Below are 26,347 nucleotides of genomic sequence, written 5' to 3' on the forward strand. Positions count from 1 at the left end.
TACCAGCAATCGGCTAGGAAAAGCAGGAGCTCAGCTCAGCTCTCGGCAATCCTCGCGAGAACAGAGTCCATGATCGCTCACATGGGTAGTGGGCTAAGAGGAGACCTCAGGTAGATAGTTTGGGGTGAGTTGGGGAAGAGGACACAGGGTTAAGCCATTGGACCATTTAGGTTTGGTAGAGCAGTGGGTGAGAGTGTGGCATCAGTATTCAAATGGCCCTGTTTCAGATCTTGAGTGTAACATATCTTGGCTATTGGGCTTCGCTCCTAGCCTCCTACCCTTGCGTGTCTCCTTCCCAACATAGCCTTGCTTCCTGGACGTAGCCTGGCAGGTGCACTTGAACTCCCTGCCTAGGCCTCAGCCCCAAACCATGCTGCCCACTGGGATTGGGCCACATGTACTCCTTTCTGACTCTCTGGGGGCCTGACAGCTGCTGTCTACCTCGGTACCTTGGCCCCGGACTACCACTTTCTCTCCCATGGAATTCCTTTCCCCAGGTGGTAACAGCATGGGTTCTTTCTCCTCCTTGGAGTTCAGTTGTACCTTTGCCCATAGTTCTTGATCTTGGCAAAGATCCCAAAGACAGAACCAAGATGCTCATCCTGGGAGCCGTCTCGGGAATCTAAGGGGTAGAGAGACAGGAGGATGCTCAAGGCGCAGGGACAAGAGGATACTGGGAAACTGACTGCTAGAGCCCCTTCGACTCCATCCTGCTGGTGGACACATGCCAGACCTCCTCTGAGCTGCCCGCATAAGGGCTCAGAGCCAAGATGGAACCTGCCCACTCTCAACCTTCACAAGTAGAGGCCAACGCTGATGTGCTGGCTGCCGGGCACTGCCCACCTCTGCTCCGCGCCTTTCCCTCCTCTGCCCTCTCCACTGCGTACTGAAGCTGGGGAGAGTCTAGGGTGCACATGGAAACTGCTCAAAGGGAGCCCTAGGGAGATGCACAGGGCTCTCGCTGTCTTCTACCATTTTTCTATATCTATCCTGTTCATGGGCCTGCAGGGACATGCTATCATTAGCAATCATTCCCTCCATTTCATGTGTGTTCAATGTGCAAAAATTGTCACCGGAGCTGGGTGACGGTGGCTCACGCCTGTCATCCTAGCTACTCAGGAGGCTGAGATCTGAGGATTGAGGTTCAAAGCCAGCCTGGGCAGGAAAGTCCATGAGATTCTTATTTTTCTATTAGCTACCAGAAAATTGGAAGTGGTGCTGTGGCTCAAGTGGTAGAGCGCTCGCCTTGAGCTGAAGAGCTGAGGGGCAGCGCCCAGGCTCAGAGTTCAAGCCCCACGACCGACAAAAAACCAAAATATGTCATTGGGTCCTAGAGCACAGTGCCATGTTTGCTGTTTCATGAATGCCTATTGTTCAGTGAAAGGGTGATCTTGGAGGAATTTCAGTACCAGGAGGGCAGGGGTGCCAAAGGCCAGTCTACTGAATTTCACAGCTTAATACAGGGCCTGGGTCTAAGTGCAGGAACAGAAGCACCCAAGGATCTAAGATAGACGCCTCTTGGTAATTGTCATGAAAATCTATGCTTCTGAGAGATAGGCAAGGTGGTTTTGATTGTTGAAAAGTAAGTGTACATGTGCTAAACACGTGGGGTTTGGGCTCCACTAAAAGCCCAGGGAAAGCCTGCCTGAGTGCCTTCTCATTTGCCCTCTAAGTATTCTGAACAGTAGGATGAGAATCTCAAGTAGAGGCCAGACTCCACCCGCTGAGCCGAGGCCCCATGACTGAAGCATCAGAGTGGGAACATTTCCCTCTGACAATGCAACACCTGCATGGGGGTATGCAGATGAGCCTCTCCCTAAAAGGTTAACTGGAGACAATAATTACTTTCTCCAGGGATCACTCAAGTGACACGCTGCTGTCTTGATTTCCTGCCTGCTCTAAGATGTGCATTTCTTGCCACTTATAAATGAAACAAATGAGGGTAGATGGCAAAGATTAGCAATAATGAGCCTGTAACAAAAAAAAAGCATTATTATGGAAAATTGAGTTGACCTTCGTTTCATAATTATTCACCTTAATTGTTTTTTTTTAGTGTAATTTGAATGAAATTAAATAATACTACGGCTCGTTCTGTCGCTGAAGAGGAATTTCATGTGAAGATGAATAACTTTCAGAACTAAGATTTGGCTGCCATCAGAGAGGCTATGGTTGCTGTTCTGGGAAACTTGATGGCCTCAACATGACTAGGAGCCACCAGGGTTAAGACTGTGATTGAGGGGCTGGGAAGGTGGCTCAGTGGTAGAGCGCTTGCCTTGCATGCCTGAGGCCCTGGGTTTGATTCCTCAGCACCACATAAGCAGGAAAAAAAAGCCTGAAGTGACGCTGTGGCTCAAGTGGTAGAGCTCTAGCCTTGAGCTGAAGAGCTGAGGGACAGCACCCAGGCCCAGAGTTCAGGCCCCACGACCAGACCCCCCCCCCCAAAAAAAAGACTGTGATTGACTCCTACCCAAAACACTTGGGTCGTGTTCTTTGTGGAAGAGGAAATAGGGGTACTCACTTCCTGGGGTTCACTTATTTCCTGATCTTGGATTTTCACTCTTCCTAATCTTCCTACCAGAACGTTCTCAGCTCATCCTCCACAGCCACACTTAAGTGTGGCTCTGGTGGCATAAGACCTCAGCTACTTTGGTAGGACATAATTTGAATGTGAAATCTGTAGACATCGTCTGTGATTTTGGACACCAGTGCCATCACCAGGCGAGCTGCCTAATCAATACACTTATTCTATACTGGGGGGTGGGGGGTGACTCAGTTTTCTCTGCTACAGAGCCTGTCTTCCTCCTCCCTCTGACTTTGTGCTATAAGTTCTAGTGTCATCTCTGTTCTGCAGATAAGGAGGCTGAGATTTAAAAAATTAAATAGCTGGGAACCACCCGCTCATCTGTCACCCTAGCTATTCAGGAGGCTGAGATCTGAGGATCGTGGTTTGAAGCCAACCCAGGAAGGAAAGTCTGGGAGACTTTTATCTCCAATTAACCACCTGAAAACCAGAAGTGGAGCTGTGGCTCAAAATGGTAGAGTGTTAGCCTCAAGCAAAAAGAGCTCAGGGAAAGCACCCAGGCCCTGAGTTCAAGCCCCATAACTGATCAAAAAAAAGTTAAATAAATTTCCCAAGGCTCAAGCGAGGCTGAGACAGCACGTGAACTCTTTCCCCCAACCAAGCTCGCAGTCAGTAGGATGGGGTCAAAGAGTCCGTTGGCAGAAATCCCGCCTGGCACGGGTCATCTGGGGCCGATCTTCGTTCTCTCTTAGCATCTTGAAAGTTGCCTTTCTCTGCTTAGGTCTACACTTAAGAAATCAGAATGATGATACCTAACATGAGCTTGTGCTGAATATTAAATAAACCATAATCATGAGGAAGTACTGTGAATACTCACATTACAGTGGCGCTCAGTGAATGGTCACTTCCCCATTAATTATGGGCTGTCTCTCCTCTGGGGCTGAGAAGCAACAGTACAATGCCTGGTAGTAGAATTGGCTGACATTTGTTGAGTGACTACTGTGTGCTGTACTCCATTTGGCATGTCTTGTAGGCCATGGTTCTCTAATGTCACCATTGCTTGATGCCATAGGTCCTATAATTTCTGGGAAGATCAACTGGGTGGTTCTCAAATGGTGGGTCTAGAGCTCAGTCTTAAAATCCAGCTCTCAGTCAATCAGCACCTGCTACTGTGTCTCCAAGTACATTTATTGTCACACTTTGTGAGTCTGTGATTGACTTGTAATGTCGCTCTCTGGTTCTTGAGAGATCAACCTTCACTGCCTATCAAAATCAGTAGGTGACAACTCATGTCCTCTAGCCCATGAGGGCTGATCTGGGCTTCTGAAGTGTTTGCCCCTTTATGCATCTTTCCCCACCCTGAACTCTAAGCCCCTTGATAGCAGAGAATAATTTATAGTTTTGCAATCTCTGGCATAAGCGAGACCACCCTCCACCAGAAGTTTTGAATTTAAGAGAGCAATTTAACAAAACAATCATCACAATGAAGAACCATGGAAGCTCTATTTTCAATAGAAAGCTGGACCAGGCTTGGGGTTCCACACTCAGGTTAGTAATTGCATTTGGTCACCGACTCTGGAATTAATGAGGGCAGGGATCACAGAGAAATGAAATCTAAAGTACAGACAGGTGGGGGTGGGGAAGATATAGCAGTGAAGCAGTGTTGTAAATACTCGGAATATTGGCCAAGTGGCCCTGAACATCAGGGTGCATTGGCCAGGTGACTCTCCATCCCAGCGTGCATTGGCCATGTAATCTTCAACCTTAGGGGTCTGTGGCAACATTTGGAGCCATTTTAGGTTATCATGCTAGGCTTGGGGAATGCTCCTGGCAACTACGCTGTGTAGTCTAGGCCCCCAACAGAGAAATACCCCCTAAGATGCCAAGAGGCGTTTACACCCTGTAGAGGATGAATCAGAGAAATAGGCCTGTACTAAACAAAGATTCTGGTAACTAACCAATGTACATATAATATGGATCTCTTTGACTGAATTGACTAAAACAAAAACCCTTCCCAATTAGTAGCTCATCAATTTGGGGTGAGAAAAGCTTGTATGTTTGGTTATAGAAACGAACCAACCTTTGTGTGTGTGTGTAGGGAATATTTTATTTTAAAGTTTCCTGCAGGTTCATCCATGGGATCTGTTTACTGTTCAACACAATTCTAAGAGGAGTGAGTAACCCCATTCAAAGCTGGCAACCCAGGGTTTAGAGAGCAGTAACTTGTCAGGCCCCCTGAACCTGACTTAGCCCCCACGGCCCCCTGCTCTTAGTTGAGGTCTCCAAAATACCACTGGCTCCACACACCCTTTAGTGAGTTCTGCTGAATTCACAAGACACTCATTTGCTTTATTATTTCCCTAGTTCTGCTCTTTACAAATTGAAATAAACTCAACCTTCCCCCCAGCAATAAAGGCCAGGAATTTTAGGGTTAGTTGATTGCATGTGTTATTTTTCTAATGAATGTGAAGAATCACTGTTTTTAAGAGGCTCCATACCTGCATCAATATGAGCTTGTAATTTTCAAGCAGTATCCAAGTGGAAATTATTGTACTAATTGATTAGTTAATCCATGAGAAGGCCACAGAGCACGCTGCTGAAGGAGTTCTGAATGGCCAAATGAAGGTGAGATCAGGAAAACCAAGAGTGACAATTACAAAGACAATGCATGGAAATGCTTTCCAGGGATGTCGGTGATTAAGTGCAATCACAGGAGAGCTAATGGGTTAACTCATTTCTGCTGAGCGTGGTGTGCTCAATTTGATAAAGGACCCCACAGTAACTCTCAAACCAAGAAGCGGGAATTAAGCAACATTTCCCTCTCGAATTACTAATTTTACAGAGTTGCAAACAGCTCTGCAAAGGGACATATTGTCTGCACCACGGCTTCCCGGGAACAAATGTGTCTAATAGTCGAGACGGCGCTCTGAGTGAAATAAGCAGGATTTTCAATGTGCCCTGGAATTCTTTTATTTTGCTATCAATAGTTCTATTAATTGATTGTGAGGGGAGACACAATGGAGTGAGAACAATGCTAGGGTTACCTTGCGAGTTCGAGAGAAGTGCTTTGTGTCAAATTAGGGGAAAAAAAAGAATTATAGACAGTGTTGTTCATAAACTGGCTTAACCCATCCTGCCACCCCTCTGCTCAGCTGGGATACACCTTGGTGGTCAAGCTTCCATGAGAAAAAATGGTCAGCCTCTCCTTGGAGCCAGATGATGGGTGCCTATTGTAGACTTCAAATATATATAAAAACAGGCCCAGTTCCACCTTCTCACAACTCACACTTTCTGAAGTCTTTCCAGGCCAAAGTTTGAAAATAGTGACTGTTGTGGTTAGTTGGGGAGTTTCTTGCAGTGCCTTGAATGTGATTATCTCTTAGGAAGCTGGGATAGGCCATGCCACGGGGAGACAGAGGCAGAGTCCTCCCGAGAGGTAGTCTCAAACTTGATCCCTTTGACTGATCGTCCACACAATAGCCTTGTGGAACAGGGGAGGGGTGGCTTGGGTCCCACAGTCATCTGGCACAGCTTTGTAATGGTCCTTGTTGACCACCTTCCTTCTTAGCTGCCCTGTGGCCTTGCACAAAACGACCCTCCCTGGGCTTTAACTAACACTCACTAAATAAAAGAATTCTCTCCCTGAACCATTTCCAGATCAATGGTTTCCACATGGGTACAAATGCCCCCTTGGGGGACATTCGGCAATGTCTTAAGACATTTTAAGTCACCATTAGGGTAGGGAAAGAGGGTACAGTTGCCATCTGGTAGTTAGAACCTGGGGGTACAAGGAAGAGATTTGAATAGAGGATGGAGCAAGGGAAAGGTACCGTTTCATAGGAAATAATTTTTGTTTTTCCAGAAGAAACCATGGCCAGAAAAACTTGGAGATAGGAACCACTTTGACTTGCTTAAGTCATTGCTAGAAGGCCCACAATACCAGACCTTAGTGAAGGTATTACATGATTTGGTGCACGTTGGTTTATCTTTATTGTACTTTCTTTGGAAATACAGCCCATGCAAATTACTACAGTGTTCCTTTTACCCTATTAGTAACTCGGCCTTAGGTTTTGCTTGTCCGTTAGTAGCATTAACTTGCTTTTCTGGTTCTTATATCTCTGTCCTTACCTTTAGTTCCAATCTTAAAAAAAATCACTTTGTTTAAATTGTGTTTCTTATAAATAATAGATGTCTAAGATAAATTATCCCCTATCTCTCGTATTTGAGAAGACAGAAGCATGTGAATTCCATTTAGAAAGATTTCCATCAACGTTCCTAATATATAATATCTTGGTGCTAAGGAGACACTTCCATTATGTGAGCATAATTTACATATACAAAATAACTCATTTCCTGATGAGTTTAAGTAATTGAGGTTCTAGCACACATGCCAGTCAACATCTTGAAATTTTAGCATCTCTCTTCATCTACTCGAGTTAAAAAAAATATAGTTCCAGCTCCATGGAGCCATAAAAGGCTGCATTTAAAATTTATAGAATGTAAGCAAAATTTGTTAATTTATTCAACTAATAACAATGTTGGATTTTATTTATGTGTGCAGTTGCACTGCCAGCGAGGCTTGTACTCTGCTGGGACCACTGTGAGGGTGGAGTAACTGTGGAGCAGGGTCTCATGGTCAACATGAGGCCCTCGGGAGGGGTCCAGCTGTGGTCCAGGCCACAGCCTGTGACTGAGGGAAGGAAGCATTAAATTCAGCCCCCAAGGGATGTGAACCCCTGACCCTGGCCTCATTAGTACCATGTTCTCTCCAAGTGTGCTAATTGGTCACACATGGCAAAAAATTTGGAGTTGTGGAAAAGATGTTGAAGGAACAGGCCCCTTGGTTTTCATGTGCGTGGTTTGACTCTGGGGTCAGATCTAGTTTTGTTGTACTCTCGGCTCCTTCCTGTGCTGGCTGAGTTTCCTTGGCTGGCTCTCTTAAATCGTGAAGATGGTGGTGCCAATCCTGGGAAGAATTAAAAAAAAATATGTCAGCATAAGTAAAAGAACTTACTGGGGAGGCTGGGCACGCAGAGCACCGTGGAGTTGTTATTCTATAAATATTTGTCATGGGTTGGCTTAAATCAGAACAGTTTTCTGATGATGTGGAAGATCAAGGCGCCTCTCCTCTTAGCTCTCTTCCTCTCTCCATCCCTGACATGAACCTTTGGCTAATGCATCAGGAGTGCCATTCGGCTGCCAAGGGAGGAAGTGAAGGAGTGCCATCCCGATGGGGGTCACGTTGTACAAGTGTTCCTAAGTTGTTTACCTAGGTGTGAGCCCAGGGGTTGGGGAGACCCCAGTCCTCCCACGTGGCAGGACCCTTAGGAAAGCACAGCCCAGGTGCCAAGAGGGCCAATCTATGAGATTGATGGGGTGATGCGGGGGGTTCAATCCTCACAGAGCTTCTGTGGGGCCTCGGGGGAAACATTCAACCTCATAACCTACAGGTTCCCTATCTGTGAAGCGGGGATTGCAGGTAGGGCTACCTCAGAACGCTGTTAGGATGACATAGGAGATAAGGCTTAGGAATCACTTAGCTCGACCTGTGGAAAGTGCTTGGCAAACTCACACAATGGCGAGAGGCGGCATCTCTGTCCCTCCCAGCCAAGGACAGGGTCACATAGCCCTTCCCTGGGCCAGGCACGCAGCCTTCCTGGAAAGGTGTGTGCATTCGTGAATGGGCTCCAGGAAGCTGACTCAGTTTGTGGACCAGCACAGGTTGAACTTGAGGCATCCTAGGACAGACAGGAACTTCCCAGGACTGGTAAACCAAAAGGAACAGATCTAACTAATAAAACCTGAAGAAACAGACAACCATGGGGGCCCGATTCCTGGAAGGAATGACCTTACGCATTCACCGTCCTCGGCGTGTGGCGATGTCACAAGATGGAGCTTTCCTCGCGTCACTGGGACTGCCCTCTGTGGCCGGCACGGTCCTCGAATCCATGGCTCGCTTAGCACCCGGGTGTGTATATTTACCTATCCGTATTAATGTCTTCAGTCTGGCCCAGCTTTGTGAGTTTGTGAATGGCACGGGTGCATCGTTACATTGTCTAAGAGGTTCTGGCTGCCCTGATTGTCACCTGAGCTGTGATCGTCTGTGAGCTCCCATTTCCTCACTGCTCATTTTTTTTCCAGTTGTAGATGTTGCTGTCTTTCCCACTTTTCAAGCCCTCATGCTTCTTCTTTGCATTTTCTTCCCTCATGTATTGGCTGAGATCTTCAGAAGAGCGTTTAAAAAGAGTGTGTTTAGTAGCGGTTCTTCTAATTTTTTAAAGATTATCTTTAAGTAGTTGTACAAAGGGATTTCAGTTCATCATGTCAGTTTACAAGTACCGTGCATCTTGATGACTGTCGCCCCTCCATTGTTCCTACCCCCACCAACCCTTTCAAGTTACCTTGCTGCATTTTTACACATATGCGTTAAATATTATGACTCCTTTTGCCCACCCTTCCTCTCTCTGTCTGCTCCTCTTAACCTCACCCCCTCTGACAACACATCTTTATACATCTTTCATTTTTTTTTGTAGGTTGTGGAGCTTAAACTCAGGGGCCTGGGTGCTGTCCCTGAGCTATTTTGTGCAAGGCTAGCACTCTACCACTTTGAATCACAGTGTTGGAGTGGTTAATTGGAGATAAGAGTCTCATGGAGACTTTTGGCCCAGGGTTGGCTTTGAATCCCGATCGATCCTCAGATCTCAGCCTCCTGAGTAGCTAGGATGTCAGGTGTGAGCTCCCAGCTCCCGGCCCTGTATTCATTTTGTTAAATCATAGGAACTAGTTGTTCAAAGGAGTTACAGCATTGGGATCCTTCCTTGCGATTGCCATACATTATTCCATTTATGTGTGTCTATCTGGGTATGACCTTGTGTGTATGTTTTCATATATGTTCATCGTTTAGGTCCAGCTTCCAAAGAGGAGAGAAAACATTGTACCTGTTGTCTCTCCAAACCAAATTTTTACAATGGTTGCAGACTGCCTAGTTGAATCTTCCCGAATCCCCGCATTGAACATGTGGGAGACACTAGGATGAGGGCAGCTTGGCAGGTGGTCAGGTCATGAGGGCAGAGACTTCGAGAATGAGATTTCTAGATGGGCTACACAAAGTTTGAAATTCTCCACATCAACGCAAGAATCTGGGTGTGGTGGCACTCTCCTACCTCAAGAAGTTGTCAATAGGAAAATGGAGGTCCAGGGTCTGGACCAAAAGCAAGACCCTACTGCAAAATAACTATTGCAAAAGAAGGTTGGAGGTGTGGCTTAGCAATAGAGCATTCGCCTAGACTGTACGAGGCCCTGAGCTCAAAAACCCATTACCACAAATGAAAAGATTCATGTCTTTATGAAAGAGTCTTAGAGAGTCCCTCAGCCTATTCTACCATCTGAGGATAAACAGGATGACCCTGACAAGTCATCAAATCTTTGAAAATCAAGATCTTTGATTTTGCAGCCTCCAGAATTATGTGAAACAAGTATGTGTTACTTAGAAGTCACTCACTCGGTGGCAGTTTTTGTATCATTTGCTCCTTTGCTTGTTAATTTGTCTCAGACAGGGTCTCCTTATGTAGCCAGGCTTCTTCAAACTCACAATCTTCCTGCCTCAGCTTACCCAGTACCATGATTACAGAGATGTGCTACCATGACCCATCTCTATGGTAGATTGTGTTAGTAACCTCAACAGAATTAGGTAATCATTAAGGTGATATTGGTGGTATGTGTGTCCTAGTAAGGATTTTCTTTCTAAAGCAATGGTGTTAATGTTCTATTATTAAAGAAAAATATTTCAGACTATGGAGACTTACCTGTTTGCATCTGCTAGGGAGATCAGGAGTCTTTCAAATATTTCGGTCTAAGTTGACTTTGCATGTCTCTGCTTTGATCCAGCATGCTCTAGATTCTCAGAGAACAATCAAATGTATAGGACTTTGATGTGGGGTCATTCACACCCAGACCCATGTGGGTCCCCGGCTCCTTTGCCAAGCTCCTGAAAACACCTAGGCTTACATGTAATAATAACTCAAAATATCACCAATATGACCTACTTAGACATAAGGTAGGAGAGAAAAAAAATTTAGCATTTTCCATAAATATATGTGTCTCCAGATGTACCTGCTCACAGGGAGCCAGAACAAAATAGCACTACAGAATGTTCCCTAAGGTCTCCAGGGCTATAAATCAAGTGAACTCTGCCAGCCTGGACTTCTCTGGCAGTCTATCTTTAGTCTCTGAGTCAGCCTACCACCACAGCGGGGAGAACCAAGAGATGATATTACTTTATGATGAGTTTGTTTTCCAAACGTGAAGTACCATTGCTTCACGCGGTCCCAAGATGGGCAATGTGGGTCACTGTCCAGTACCAGGCGATGTTCAATGTGTGTAACGACACCAAGAGTGAACTTTCACCCTAGCCGGTTAGCCATCCATCCCACTGTAAGTTTCAGGTGCACGTTGTGGTCTGTGGCCAATCGTGCCCTTTCTTCAGAGTCAGTGTTTCTCCTAGGAGCAATGGGGAGTTCTGTTCACACAGAGACAGCAGAGCACGCGACCAACTGTCTCACAGCAGTTAAGCTGCATGATGTTTTACCCAAACCGATCATTCAAAGAGAAAGTTGGCCTAAGAGAAAGAGTTTCAGGAACTGAGGGACAGTAGCGAGTAAGTGAGGTGTGGACTGTGAGTCTGTTGGAATTAGCAAGGAAATCACTGGCTGTGGAATATGGAGGCTTCTGTGGTTGTGGGAATTTTGGAGAGGTAGCAAGAGGAACTTTGTGGCGTGAGAGTGAGGAAGTTTCTGGAAACATATGATGGGAGCATTTGTAACAAAAAAAAGAAGAAGTTGAGGTATCCAGGTGTGAAAATGTTCATAGGAGAGAAACCCAGAGAGACACTTCCCAACATTGAAAGCCCTCAAGTAAAAACATGTTGGTAGCAGATTCAAGGCTAGGAGTAAGCGAGACAGCTCACTCCTGTAATCCTAGCTAGTCAAGAGGATGAGATCAGGAGCTGGGAAGGTGGCTCAGTGGTAGAGCGCTTGCCTTGCATGCATGAGGCCCTGGGTTCGATTCCTCAGCACCACATAAGCAGAAAAAGCCAGAAGTGGCGCTGTGGCTCAAGTGGTAGAGTGCTTGCCTTGAGCTGAAGAGCTGAGGGACAGTGCCCAGGCCCAGAGTTCAAGCCCCACGATCAACCAATAAAATAAAATAAAAAGAAGAGGTTGAGATCTAGAGGTTTGTAGTTTGAAGCCAGCCAGAACAGGATTGTCCATGAGATTCCATCTAAAAAAAATAACAACAAAAAAAACAGGACTGGAGGTGTGGCTGGCTCAAGGGGTAGAACACCAGCCAAGCAAGCTTGAAGTGCTGAGTTCAAACTCTGGTGCTAGTGAAAAAAGGTAGGACAATTCACAGTGGATTCTGTCTGTAATTTGCACAGTAAGAAGAAGACGAACACTAGTCAAGCCCATCATCATAGGATTTTTACAAAGAAGCAAGCACTTGAATTCTCCTTGTTTCTTATACTGTAGTGTACTAGGTAACTATTGGTCTATTTTTTTTTCTATTTCCCCATGCTTGATAGGACAAGAGAACTGTTGTTAACATGGTGACAAATGTTTCACAAATCAAATGAATCTTTAACTGATAAGCCATAGATATTATACACCTGTTGGTGTGGGGTAATATGGGATGATTGTATCTGTCTACTCAGACCATTCTTGTTTTTCATGATGGAACTCTTCAATGCGATTCTCCTAACTTTTAGTGATGGATGGTGTGCTCCTGTGCCCTGCAGCTGCCCACTGGGCTCCAGGAACTTCTTGCTCCTGACTCCAGACCCACCCACCCACCTGTCTGATCCCTCCATCCTTGAGCAACGTTTCTAAAGACTACAGAACAATTGGAGTCATTGCTGCCCGTGAAGTTGGCTGGGTGCAGCAGCAGTTGCCTGTCAATGCTATCCTTCAAGTGAGAACAACCTGTCTGTTTTGCCCCTTGAAGAAGACAGAAAAAACTGGCACTAACCTACCCCCAAAAGGTTCTTGTTAGTGTACAAATGTATTCTCCCCATAGCCACACACATATATACATGTACATGTATCTATCTCTATATTTATTTTATAGCTTTATCTATATTTGTGGTCATAACTGCTTAAAGGATTTTGTTTCCTGTTTTCATTACCTTATTTTTATATAAGGCTTTATTTTTAGAGTTGTTTAACATTTATGGCAAAATGGAGTGAAGAGTGCAGAGGTCCTGCAAGTCTCCTTGCCCTTGCTTGGACACGGCCTCCTCCCTATCAGCATCCTGAGCTGTGTCTGGTGACATATTCCTGGACTCTTAGCACTTGGGAGAGTGAGGCCGGAGGATCACTAGGGGTCAGCCTGAGGCACATAGTGAGACCCTGTCTCAAAAACACAAAACCAGTCTGGTGCTGGTAGCTCAAGCCTGTAATCGTAGCTACTCAGGAGGCTGAGGTCTAGAGGATTGTAGTATGAGGCCAGCCAGAGCAGGATTGTCCATGAGATTCTTGTGTCCAGTGAACCACCAAAAAGAGGAGATAAAACTGTGGCTCAGGTGGATATATTTTCCTTAAAAAAGAGAGAGAAATGAGGGAAGGGGTAACAAGTTTGATGAGAAACGTACTTATTACCTTCTTTTGGAACTGCAACCCCTCTGTACATCACCTTGACAATAAAAAGAGAGAAAGAGAGGCATGTACTGATAGCGGATGATAGCAGGGTGAGCAGGAAGTTGACAAGTGGGCGATTTAAAGGGGCAGCAGCCTCCCCCCTGCCCTTCCCCCTGCCCCTCCCCCGTGCCCCTCCCCCAGCCCCCCCCCAACATTTGATTGGTACCAGATGTGATTAACAAATGATTTCATTTTATTATCTGTAAGTCAGTGTACAAAGGAGTTTCCATTCAAAATGCCAGTCTGTGAGTACAGTGTATCCTAATCCATGTCACCCCTTCTGTTATTTTTCCTCCATCTTATCCAAATGATTTGAAAAGAAGGACAAACCTGTTTAATAGGCTGCTTTACATTTTTATTAACAAGTGTTTCAATCTGCATAACAATCCATGGAATAAATACACTGCAGCTTATTTAACTTCTTATGTGTATTAAACTTCATAAACTTAAGTTTATTATGATCACAGCATGGATGCTTCAGCACCAATCTCCCTAATACATTCAAGGTACAAATAAAAAAGAGGGATGATTTACTTTGGTAAATTGCCTCTGTGCTCTCCCCTTCTTTCCCCTTCCTTTTTGTCTTTCTGTTTGCTGGTATCAGGGTTTGAATTTAGAATCTCACATTTCCCTGGCTTGCTTGCATAACTGGTGCTCTACCTGAACTCCAGGTCTGCCTTCTGCTGGTTAATTGGAGATGGAGTCTTTCAGAGTTTTCTGTACAGACTGGCTTTGAATTGGAGAGTAGCTAGGATTGCAGGTGTGAGCCATAGGTACCTGGCTGTAAAAAAACAGGTCTGTACTATGAAAACAAGCCATTGTTCATGATGCATGAAATACAAAGGGAATGGTGTTTAAATGGGTACCAGCAGATAATGCTTTCCTTTCCTGCTGGGGTTGGTTTTGAGCCATGATCCTGAAATTTCAGCTTTCTGAGCAGCTGGGATTATAGATGTGAGCTACCTGCATCCAGCTCACCATCCTCCTGGTCATAGCCCTCACACTATGGAGAGGGTTCCCTAGCAAAGAGCCACCACCACCACCATGGGTCAGTGGTCCCTCTGATCTAGAGTAATGACAGCAGTCAGACCTAAGCTCTTTCCTTTCTCATCACAAATGAAAATGAGCGATTCTCAAGTTCTGCGAGATACAGCAGCGTGGCTTGGGCCGCAGGTGATGATGAGGGATATCCATGTGAGACCCTGCATCCGGGAACCCGAAGACTCCGTGACGTGAGTCTCTGTGTCTAAATCTGTGTTCAGGTCCACTAGTGTCCGTTTGGTCATGCAAGTGTTATGTCTATATTTTTTCAGTTTACGGCATCTGAAGGCATGGCATGGTGACTCACGACACATCGCAGGCATCAGAGTCAGGGAAAGGTGACCCAGGAACAGAGTATTCTGGTGGCAAGCTAGCACTGGACGCTGCCACAAATCACGATTATCACTCAGCCACATGCAAAGCATATGCAAATTCCCCAACCACATGCAAATTTCCTCCTGAGATAGCCACCTCCACTCACAGCTCAGGAAGTGCTGTGACTGATTCCTCCTCAGCTCCAGGGGTGAGTGGGCCCTGTGTTCATTTGAACTAATCTGCATATTTAATTACTTTGAGTGATGGGCAGCTTTTGATGTGGCTGACTCCTGTGATCTCCGACTCCTGAGATCTCCAACTGCTGGCATGTAAGGTGGACTTGACACTAGCTGTTAATGAATCCAAGATGGCAAAAGTGATAAGATGTCACTTCCAAGATTAGGTTATTAAAAATGAATCCCTCTTCCTGTCCCTGCCCCTTTTCCTGTCCCTATCCTTCTTCTTCCTCCTTTCCACTTCCTTCCCTCCTTCCCTCTCCCTTTCCCCTCTCTGCATTTGTTGACTCTGACCAGGCCAGCTGCCCTACTGTGAACTGACCCCCAAAGCATGGCCCATGTGGTAATAAAGTGGGCGTGGCCTCTGCCCAACAGCCAATGAGGAGCTGAGGCTCTCAGTCCAACTTCCCACCAGGAACTGAACCCTGCCAGCAAGCACTGGGCAGGGTTGGAAAAGGCTTCTGCAGCTGGGTGAACCTAAAATGACAGAGACCCTGGCCACTGCTTTGATTGCAACCTTTGTAAGTCCCCAAGTTGGAACACCTAGGAAGCCAGACTTGCATTTCCCACTCACAGAAACTGTTAGGTCATACACATCTGCTCTACGTTTAGGGGTCAACTTGTTATGCATTGATGGGTAACTGGTTCACTCTTGATTACAACAGTGGGCCCCAGGGCTATTGCCCCAGTTTGGATGAGAGCCTGTGGTAAAACAAAGCAAAGATGAAGCAGAAAGCAATGTGGAGAGATAGGCACATGGTGAACCTGTTTGTGTATCTCAATCTCCCTGGGATTGAGGCTACTCCTCCCCTGGAGGAAGCTGGTTCCCTCCTTAAAAAGAGTTGCAGGGGAGCCTTTTCTTCCTAAGCCAGCTTCCATTTGTGTGTGTGAGCTTGAACTGAGCTTTATTCGTTTAAGGTTAGTGCTCTACCACTTGAGCCACAGCTCCACTTCCAGCTTTTTGGTGGGTAATTGGAGATAAAGAGTCTCAAGGACTTTCCTGCCCAGGGTGGCTTTGATCCATGATCTTCAGGTCTTAGCCTCCTGAGTAGCTAGGATTACAGATGAGATCCATCACAATCACCCGGCCACTTTCCATTTTTTAAACATTTATTTGCAACGGTAGACTTTGAGCTGGTATATAAGTAGCTAGTGACCAGAGCCTCAGCTATCTCAAGAAGGACTTTGTTCCAAATCATGCCTGGAACAACACAGTTTGGAACATGTTTATAGCTTGAAGGAAGGGAGAAAAGATACTTTAAAGTTTGTGAGCACAGGTTAAATTGGAAACTAAGTAAGTACAAAAACATCTTCAATCAGAGACACATTTTGTAAGCTGAAATATTGTTGGTTTTTATGATGGTACATGTATATCTTCATATATTAAAACTTCACTATCATTAGGAAATGTCACCCAGAATAACAAACACACCTTTTTTCAATCTGGTTATAAATATGCAGAATGGAGTTTATTTCACTAAAGCATTACACGCTTCCAACTGATACTATATCAATAAAAGCCCTCACTCCAAGATGTCATTAAAGCCACATTTGTTCATTTCTATTTATTATGGGGGGGAAACAAAATGAAAAAAAAGTGGATTTGAGTCATATTTCCTGTGAGTTCATCATTTGCTGGCATATAACACTTGTGAATTTTATTCAATTCATTTAAAATGATTTCTAACATGCAGCCAGGAAGTTAAGGGCGTCAAGGAATTCAAAATGATCAGCAAGCATCCAAGATTTCTCAGGAGACATATTCAGAATCACAAGTAAGGTATGCTTTCCGTAAAGAACCATATCTTAGAAAAACTAGCTCTAATGAACCAGAATCTTTCCTAATAAATTCAGCTCATTTGTGTTTTGATATCAGCACACCCCAATAACCTTTCTTAAAAATAGGTCAGACACAGGCTGAGATCTACGATGCTCCCATGCTGACACCTTCACAACACATTCTTTTTTCCTCGTTTATTTCCTATAACAGTGGGATTACAGAGAAGTCAGTTGACCGAAGGTATTGTGAACTGACATAAATCTCCACCTGGAAATCTGAATAAAACCTCTTAGAGGTTGAGAATACCCAGACATTCAGAGGAAGTGGGATTTTTTTTTAAAAAAGGCAAATCCAATAAGCATTAAAGCAAAACAAGGTGAATAAAGCCTTTTATTTCCTCTATTTAAAAATTTCCCAGCTGTCCTTGGGAGAGTTGAATGCTACAGAAATTTTTTTTTTTGGTTTTCTTTTCTTTACAGTGCCTGCATCCTTTTTGAGGGAAGACTTTTAGGTATTAGATAACAAAAAAGTCAACTTGGCCCACCTGTAAGCTGGCTAAGCCCCGGGAGAGGTTGCCATCCTGCGGGACTAAGAGTATAGAAAGCAATGGATCAGAGTTCTGCCACCAATGAGCTCCATGAAATAGATGTCCCTGTTTGGGTGTCAGCTACACGGCTCTTTATCGAACTGTGGCTGTGTTCTCTTTGAACAGGTCAGAAAGCTCAACACGTGTACCCTGGGTTACCTTATGGGAGAAGTGAGAGTCAGGCTCTGCCCTCAGAGGTGTCAGGGAGATGGGAGTCGGGGGCCCGGATGTCTCTTTGTGCTGAGGAGCAAATACGCACAGGAGGACGCCATGTTCCAAGTGCTCACGGGGTGACACCACATCCCAGGGGCTGGTTGAGTGGCGTGGGAGAGGGGCCCGGGTGACTCCTGATGGATGCACAGCGTTACACACATTTGCTCACCACTGGTGGATGAGGTGAGCGATGTTGCTGCGTGTCCCCATGGTGCCGATGTGGTTGTTGGACAGAGGCAGAATCATCCAAGTCTGCACAAAGTGAATCCACACGCTCAATCACCAGATCTCCAACTACTGGCCGGATTTCCACATTTAGTGGAAAACAAACAGGTCCTCCTTGAAAGATTCTAAGAGGAGACAGGTTTGCGCTGTATATGGGATTGGAGGCCTGAGGTTCATGGTGGGAATCTGAAGTGCTAAGGATGCTTGCACAGGCTAGAGCTGAATTCTGGAAGGGTCGTGAAAGCACCTCAACTAAGACCGTTGGACCTGGGCCAGTGCCACATTTGCTCCTTTCTTTCAAGACAGCATATGAAATGGCAATCTCAGATAAAGACCCACTCATCAGAGCAAAGGAAAGCCGCCTCCATCAAGCCCTTCTGTGATTTATCACCGATTCTCTCTGAACACATGGATCCAACAAGCCGGAGATGGCTGAGTAGCTAGAACAATGAACTTGTTAGTTAACAGAATTAGCAGTGTGTTGTTCCACAGGATGACAGTAATAAAACAGGAGACGAGACGCTGATACAATCACAACTGAATCGTAATGGATGAGATATTTACAGCAAAGCTGTTAAAACATTGAATAAAATATGGGGAGAGCCAAAAAGCAGATGTGTTTTTATTCTTCTGAGTTGAAGCTTGTAAGGTAAAAAGATAGTTTGAGTAATAATCGCGGGTTGTGATTCACAATGCATTAATAAATATTCATATGGTACCAGCCGCTGAAACTTTGCAGATACAGAAATAAAGCGAGAAAGCCTTACACTTTGCTAAGTTTAGATCTCCAGACACACGTGTCAGTATATCCATTAGGCCCCTGTAAAAGTTGTTTTTTTATTTCTCATGGTGTACCAGTGAGACATTTCTACATTCCTTTCCCATTTTTTTCTTCTGTGTTACAGTATTTCTCTACTCCAAGCACCAGAAAGTAGAAAAAAAAGATGGCCTATTAATATAGAAGAGAAATATAATTTAAGAAGATAGAGATGAATTAGGCACAGGTAAATGGGTCTGGTATCTCACCATAAATCCAAATCCCCGGAGAATCTGAACTGCGGGGCTTCTTGAGTTTTGTACCTGTGAGCAAAACATAGTTGATGTGTCTTTCCCTTTTCTGTTCTTGTCTGTGCTTCCAGGGGGCAGAGGGAGTTTCTGAGGGCACAGGGAAGGCTCTGCTTTACCCAGATCAGCACCCACGGGGCAGGCATCATCTGGGAGAGCAGAGGGCATGGGGATGTCTGCTTCCTGCATTTCAGAAAAGAAGGTGTTGGACAAAGGAGGGAGTGGTCTGAAAGGCACAGGCGTGGCTTGGACTTAGCGGAAAGAAGGAAGGAAAAAAGAAGGGAAGAAGGAAAGAAGGAAGGAAAAAAGAAGGTAAGAAGGAAAGAATAGAAGGAAGGAAAGGAAAGAAGGAAAGGAAGGAAAGAATGAAGGAAAGAAAAGGAAAGGAAAGCCAGAAAGAATAGAAGGACAGAAAGGAAAGAAGAAAAGGAAGGAAGGAAGGAAAGAGAAGGGAAGAATAGAAGGGAGGAAAGAAAGGAAAGAATAGAAGGAAGGAAAGGAAGGAAAGAATAGAAGGAAAGAAAGGAAGAAGAAATGGAAGGAAGAATGAAAAAAGAAAAGGAAGAAAGGAAAGAATTAAAGAAGAAAAGGAAGCAAGGAAAGAAGGGAAGAATAGAAGGAAAGAATAGAATGAAGAATAGAAGGAAAGAAAGAAAAGGAAGGAAAGGAGGAAAGAATAGGAGGAAAGAAAGGAAAGAAGAAATGGAAGGGAGGAAGGGAGGAAGAAAAGAAGGAAGGGAAGGAAGGAGGGCGGGAGGGAGGGAAAGAAGAAGGGAAGGAAGGAAGGGAGGGAAGGAAGGAAGAAAGGGATCCGGAGAGCATTTCAGGGCCTCAGCCCTGCCTGCACAGGGAGGCGCAGAGAGCTCTGTAATGGCTGACCATGTACGCTGTAGCTCCAGCTCTGAGGGCTCACCCAGGTTGCCATGACATCCTTTGTTTCCTCTCCCCGCTTGTATTGGTGTGTGTGTGTGTGTGTGTGTGTGTGTGTGTACCTTGGCTTGTACGTAGAATCAGGGCTTTGTATTGTGTCTTCATTTCTCTCTGTTTTACTAATGCGTGGGTCCTTTTGTCTCCGCGCTGCACTTGCCTGCAATCTTTCCTTTGAAGTCCAGTCTTCGTGTTCCTGCCGAAGGTTTCTGTGGTTTTGTTGTTTATTTTTTCCCCCAACCCCCTTACCCATTTTGACATTATGATGATTGTTGTTGCTGTTCACTTCAATTAATTCCATCCCCACAGACTTAAGTACATTTTTCGTTTGCTTGCTTTGAGCATCTTCTGCTCTGGAAATGAGCACGGCATTCTAGGAAGGGGGCGGTGGAGGAGGATGGCTCTGGGCTGTGCACCAGAGGACCAGTCAGGGAGGGGATGCCCAAAGATGGAGCTCCACCTGGACCCCCTTCCTCTGCCCCAGGCCCATGGCCACGTGAGGGCCTTTTCTTGGATAACCTCCCCTGCACAAGGACCATAGAGCAACCAGACCTCCTAGGGGGCAAGAGTTCTAGGCCACTTCCATGGTGGGGGTTGGGGGTGTCACAAAGTGAATAAAAACCAAATGAGTTTGATTATTATTTACTTATTTGGTGCTGGTCCTGGAGCTTGAATTCAGGACCTGGGCGCTCTTACTTAGCTTGTTTGCTCAAGCTGATGCTCTACCACTTAAGCTACCCATCCACTTTTGGGATTTTGCTGGTTCATTGGAGATAAGAATCTCTTGGATTTGTCTGCCCCAAGCTAATTTAGGACTAGGATCTTTAGATCTCAGTGTCCTGAGTCATATGATTATAGGAGTGGTCTGCCAGAGCTCAGCTAAAATAAGTGTGTTCACAAGCTGTAATGTCCTGGTGCTCATCAACAGGGACGTTAGCAGACCCAGCAATACACTCAATGTCTGTTCACTCTTGGTAGCCTTGCAAACAAAACCTGATCTTAAGATCCAGTCTCACAGGGCATCTGGAAGCAGATCCTACATGGTGCTTGGAAATCAGTATTGCTGGGTTTTTTGTTTTTGTGTTTTTGGCTAAAGCCTGCAGGAGTTGGCTGATCTCTGATAACAGACCAATTTTCCTGTTTCTCTGTGCACAATGAACCAGGTGTTTCCCTCAAAGCAGGATGGGGAGGGTGTTTGAGTTTTAGATGACTTCTTCTTTGTGTGTATGTTTTTCCCCCCAGTAGCTTTATCAGAGGGATTAATTATTACTATGCAATCATCTTTCTCAGAAGAATATTTGTAATGTGTTTCTTCTCTCTTTTCTCTTTAGATTTTTTTCCTTCTTCTTTGACTTGGACAGCTTAAATGTTAGCTTTACCCAAGCTGAACACCCTGTAACACTTCACACAGGTGAAAAATGACTGTTTGCCAATGACTTTCATGTCTATATTAAGACCGTGCTGGCTGTACCGCATAGTTAAACGTGGTGCCTTCCAATGCAGAGCGTTGTAGGTGGAGATGGCAATAAAGAAGTGCTTCCTTTGAGCCCACAGAATTGTGGGAAGCGGGCCCTGTATGGTGTCTTAGAAATCTGTGTAAATAAGAAAAACAGTTCTCACTTCTTTCGGCATCTGTCTGTACCTGACTTTATGTTGACATTATTTATTCATTGGCTAGGGAAGATTTTCTTCAGCTATAGATAGGACTTGATTTTTTTTCCCCTCTATATGTAACTGGCAAATAAATAGAGCCAGACTAATAAGAAAAGCATAGATCTGAAAAATTGAACACATAGATTCAATGCTATTGGCAGAACGGGACTATAATTTTGCTTGTCTTTAAACCTTCTCTGTGCTGGGCTCTCAGGACCTAGTTTTTAGGACAAAGCTCTTTGGCTGTGAATGAAATTTATTTACAGAAAGCAAAGCATTTGGCTGAGCTTATGACTTGACCCAAATTAACATATCAAGTCTGTATTAAATCTGGGTGGTAGGTTCTAAAACCAGGGCTCAACAATTGGACCACTCTCCTTGGGTTCTTTGAGGGTTAATTTCTCATTGTAAACAAATATACTCTGCACCAGGGGTCAAACATCCCAGTGCTAAGTGCATTTCCTTACAAATACTGTAAAGCTGTCATTGAATTCTTGCATCTCCTTAAAAGCAAAGGAGCTGAGCCTGGGTGGCTCACACCTGTAATCCTAGCTACTCAGGAGGCTGTCATCTGTGGACTGTGGCTCAAAGCCAGCCAGGACAGGAATGTCTGACTCTTATCTTTGACTAATTACCAAAAAAAAAAAAAAATCAGCAGTAGTTCGAGTAGTAGATTGCTGGATTTGAGGCAAAAAAGAAAACAGACCCCCCCCCCCTCCAAAAGAAAACACCAAAAACTGCTCAGGGACAGCACCTAGGTCTTGAAGTCAAGTCCCAGAACAGGTACAAAAAAAAGAGGAAATTAAAAAATGTCAAGTCCAGTTTGCTTTTCAAGTTGAGAAAGAGTCCCTTGGATAAACAGAGGGGGTGCAGCAGACATTCTGCTTAAGCAGGTTTTCCTGAGCAAGCTGGTCTGTGCAACTCTGGTTAACATGTGCATATATCCAGCACTCGGAACTGGGCCCCTGGCGCTCACAAGGAGCCTGGCAGCCTGGCCAATCAGAGCCAAGTCGGCCATGTTGCCAGGGTAACTAATACACAGTCACAAAAACAGACCGATCACGGTAGGGGGAAACTCCTCTCTCCACTCCCTACTTCTCTGGAAATGCAGCATTTTCATACCCAGAGAGAAAAAGAGAAAATGCAGGCTGACCACAGATAGCAGGAAATGGCACTTGCTCTTCCTTGGAATGGTCCCTGCTCCTTCAGGGCCATATGTAGCATGGGCATGAGTCCCTGTAGGTGCCAATCCACATGCACAGAGACTGTGTGCCCTCGCTCTGCAGCATCCTGAGTGAATTCAGGACGGGAGAAATATGGCAGATTACTGCTTGTAGTAGATAGGTGTGCATGTTTATGGAACACAAGCATCAGACATGTTTTCTGATCAGCCCTTTCTTCCAGTCTTGGCCTCTTTAGGGTGCTCTGAGCTCACTGAATGGGCTAATGGTGCCTCCTTTCTGCATATTGACACTATGGCTACAAGGTAATTAAGTCACCCTGTATTCTTAGGCAGCGGTCACTATCTCCAGGCCATGGTAGCCCACCTGCTTTGTCCTAGTGCTGACTGACTGCTTTGGGGAGGTGTATACGGGACAGCATCCTTTCTCTGGTGAGTGTTCTCACCCCAGCTCCTCATTGCAGTCTTTTCACCATGGCTGAGCAGATCCTGCTCAACCTTTCCCTCACCCTCTGCCCTGTGGCCCTCTACCCTGCAGCCCACCACCTGCCTCCTCCCCTCTGTTCCCTGAATATGCAAAGCTGATTCCCACTTCTGCTTATTTCTTGGGCTGCATAGGTGTACACACTAGACAGCCAGCACAGCAGAAAGGCATTCTCTCGCTCTGATCCAGGATGAGCTCATCTTGAACCCTGAGGTCTCATGTCTGAATAGGTTCACACCCCCAGGTCCTGGTAGGTGGAACTTCAGCACACCCGAAAGAGGACACAGTCTACCACGATGCCATCTCAGGGTTTCTGTCTTGAGTCCTTTCTCTCCATCCTTTCACAGCTGGCTCCTTCCTGTCTTTCTAGGCTCAGCTCCAAAGCCTCTTTCTCAGGAGGCTTCCCTGACCACATGCTTTGAACTCCCTGTCATCACAGTCCTCCAGTTCTTTCCTAACCCTTTTCACTACAGGACATACAATCCCCTCCCTCCTGCCATGGAGAAGGAAGCCCAGGAGCAGCTGCTTTTCCTGTCTTGTCACTTGCTCTGTTCCCAGAGGGTAGATGACTATCTGAAACTAAATCGGTGTGGGGCAGCTATTCATCAGATCTAAAACCCCCCAGCCCAAACTTGAGGCAGCCGTTTGACACTGCAGAAGAGGAGTCAGAGCTGATATCAAGTTGATAGCATGCACTTGAACAAAGCATTGATAAGTATTTGGGATTTTAAATGGTACCCCAGACCTTTTGGGTAGCTGAAACAAAAATAAAACCATAGATCGGGTGGTGTAAGCAACACATATTACCTACCAGTTCTAGAAGTTGGAAGTCCAAGGTCAAGAGATAGCATGATGGCGTTCTGGCGGCATTCCCTCTCTTGGTTGTTGACTTCTTTCTTCTCAGTGTATTCCTATGTGGCAGAAGAGGCAGAGGTCTATCTGGGGTCACTTTTATGAGGACACCAATTCCAGTCATGAGAGCTCCCCCTTCCCCCGGTGGCGACCCCGTTAGCAACCCAAAGCCCCAGCTCCTGATGCCATCACCCTGAGAACAGGAATTTCAACATAAGACTTTTGGGTGCACTCAGATAAACAATGCATTGCGAGTGGATATGATGAAATAGAAATGAGAGACTTGTAATCTACTTATACTCATTCATATAATTCTGTTCTCACTGTACAGAATTAGCCATCAAAACCAGCAGCGTCTTAGTTTTCCATCTTCATGCCAACTGACAACTCTCCCGAATCCTAAGATCGGTTTGGAATGTTAGATCATTGCTCCAGTAACCTGGCATCATGCTATGAATTATCCCTGAATTTGGTGGCTTACGTCCATGGATTGGTTTGCTCATGGTTTCTGAGGAAGGATTAGGAAAGGGCTCAGCTGGCCAACAGTCCTGAAGTTTCTTGTGTACTTGTTCTGACAATGATGGAGATCGTTCTCATCCGAAGGCTCGACAGGCTCCATATAGCAAGTGTTTCATTTGCGTGGTTGGTAGCCCAAGAGCTTAGCCCATGGGGGCCTCCTGTGGCTGGATGTCTGACATAAGTAATGGGCTTCCCCAGAAACAGGCATGCCAAGAAAAGCAGGTGGGGTGAATGATATGGCTTTTCTGGATTTAATGTTAGAAGCTGCCTGGACTCCTTCTGGAGTCCTAGACTATGGAACCCATACCCTAGCACAGAAAATGTCAGCGCATGTACCAAAACATAAAACATAAATCATGTTGATTGTCTCAATAGTTTCCTTTTTGTGTGTATTAAGTTTCCTGAGTGATTTGAGCTGGTCAGTGCCATCCTCCATATCACAACGTGGGAGGGGGTAAAAGATACATGGCTGCCCTTCCCTCAGGTGCCTTTGGAGTACCTTTGTGTCCAGGATTCCCTTTTGTGAGAACCGCTCTAGCTGAGTCTGGATAATACAGGCAGTAATCCAGATTACAGGGCATGTGTAGATTGGGAGCATGCCTGCCATTGTCTCCCCACCACACCCTTCATACCTATGCAGGACCCTCATCATCCTCAGCACGCTTGTCAGACAATGCACAACGGTTCTAACTGCCAATTAAATAGAACTCAGCATAATCTCTTCCTCATTTTTAGTATAAAAATAAGCATAAATAGCACATCTGATTGGTTTTTGCTTATTTCCCACTTTAGTTGACAACAAAACCCCCAGAAAACATCTCTTAGCGGCTCACCAGTTAAAGAAGGTGAGATAAAGTTTCTAGAAAAGGCACTGTCCCCATGATAGGACACGCCCACACCTGGCCTTCTTTAGTGAGCAACAGGAGCTGAAATGAGCTGTGTCTTGTAGGAAGTAGTCCGATGTATGTTGCTGGTTGAATTCAAGTTGATGCAGGAAAGAAGCTCGTTCTAGTGTAGAGGAAGGGGGACTTTTCTCCCTCAGTCACTTTCTCTTTTTTTTGCGGTGGAGGGGGAGGAGACTATGCTTGAAGAATCCCGCAGATCTTTCGGTCTATATATTAGGGTATCTCGGGTTTCCTCTGTAAGCCTCTTGTCCCTGCTGTCTGAGGAATCTATGGACAGTGACAAGCCATCTTGTAAATGGAGCCCACATGTGGGACGGTCTTGTTTCCTCTTTGCCAGGGGCCACTGGCATTTATTCCTGAGTGGCTGCATCACTGCTCAGGGTTATTGCTCCCAGAATCCCCGTTAAGCTGCACAAACGACAGACACTTTCTCAGTTGTGTTGCTAGCTCAGCCCAGCCTTATTCAATTGTTGCTAAACAATCCAAATATGAGCATCCATACGGATATGAACAACAGTGCTCATGATATTGTAGTTGCCCAGAGCGACTCGGTGCCTGCTCCTTATCAGGCGCTGTGCATGTAGCCACACGGACTTACAGGAGACTCGTCCTGTAAGTACCCTGCAAAACGCACTGTCATGTATCTGATACCGTAGCAAGAAACAGCTCCAAGGTGCAGACAAATGAGACACCACTGGCTCAGCTCAGAGAGGATCCCAGTACCCCGACCCCAGGGTTGAAAGGTTAATTAATGACTTCCCTGTGCACATAATTTATTAGAAATTCCTGGGGACTGGTTGCACTGCTTTGTGATCATTGTACATCAGCACCTTAGGCCAAGCGCTGCCAGAACTGGAACAGAATTCTAAACTGACCCTCAGTGAGTGCGGGAATACATCGCGTATGTCATGGGGTAAGACCTCCAGGAGAGAAAAAGAAGATTTTTGCCCATTGTAGTGATGGTTATTTTGGGGGTGGGCCTGTCCCAAATAGGTGAGCCTTTGAAAGGGATTCAGAAATCAGAGGAATGGTCCCCTGTGGCTGTGAAGATGGCAGGGAACGTGGCAACATGGCAAGGGCACTTGGCAGACCCTACAAGTGCTGAGCGGCCCCGTCCTGACCCAGCCAGAAAGGAGACGGGGGCTTCAGCGTTCCAA

This window comes from Dipodomys spectabilis, unplaced genomic scaffold, assembly GCF_019054845.1.
Source record: "Dipodomys spectabilis isolate Male_0828 unplaced genomic scaffold, ASM1905484v1 ptg000240l, whole genome shotgun sequence".
In the NCBI taxonomy this organism is placed as follows: Eukaryota; Metazoa; Chordata; class Mammalia; order Rodentia; family Heteromyidae; genus Dipodomys; species Dipodomys spectabilis.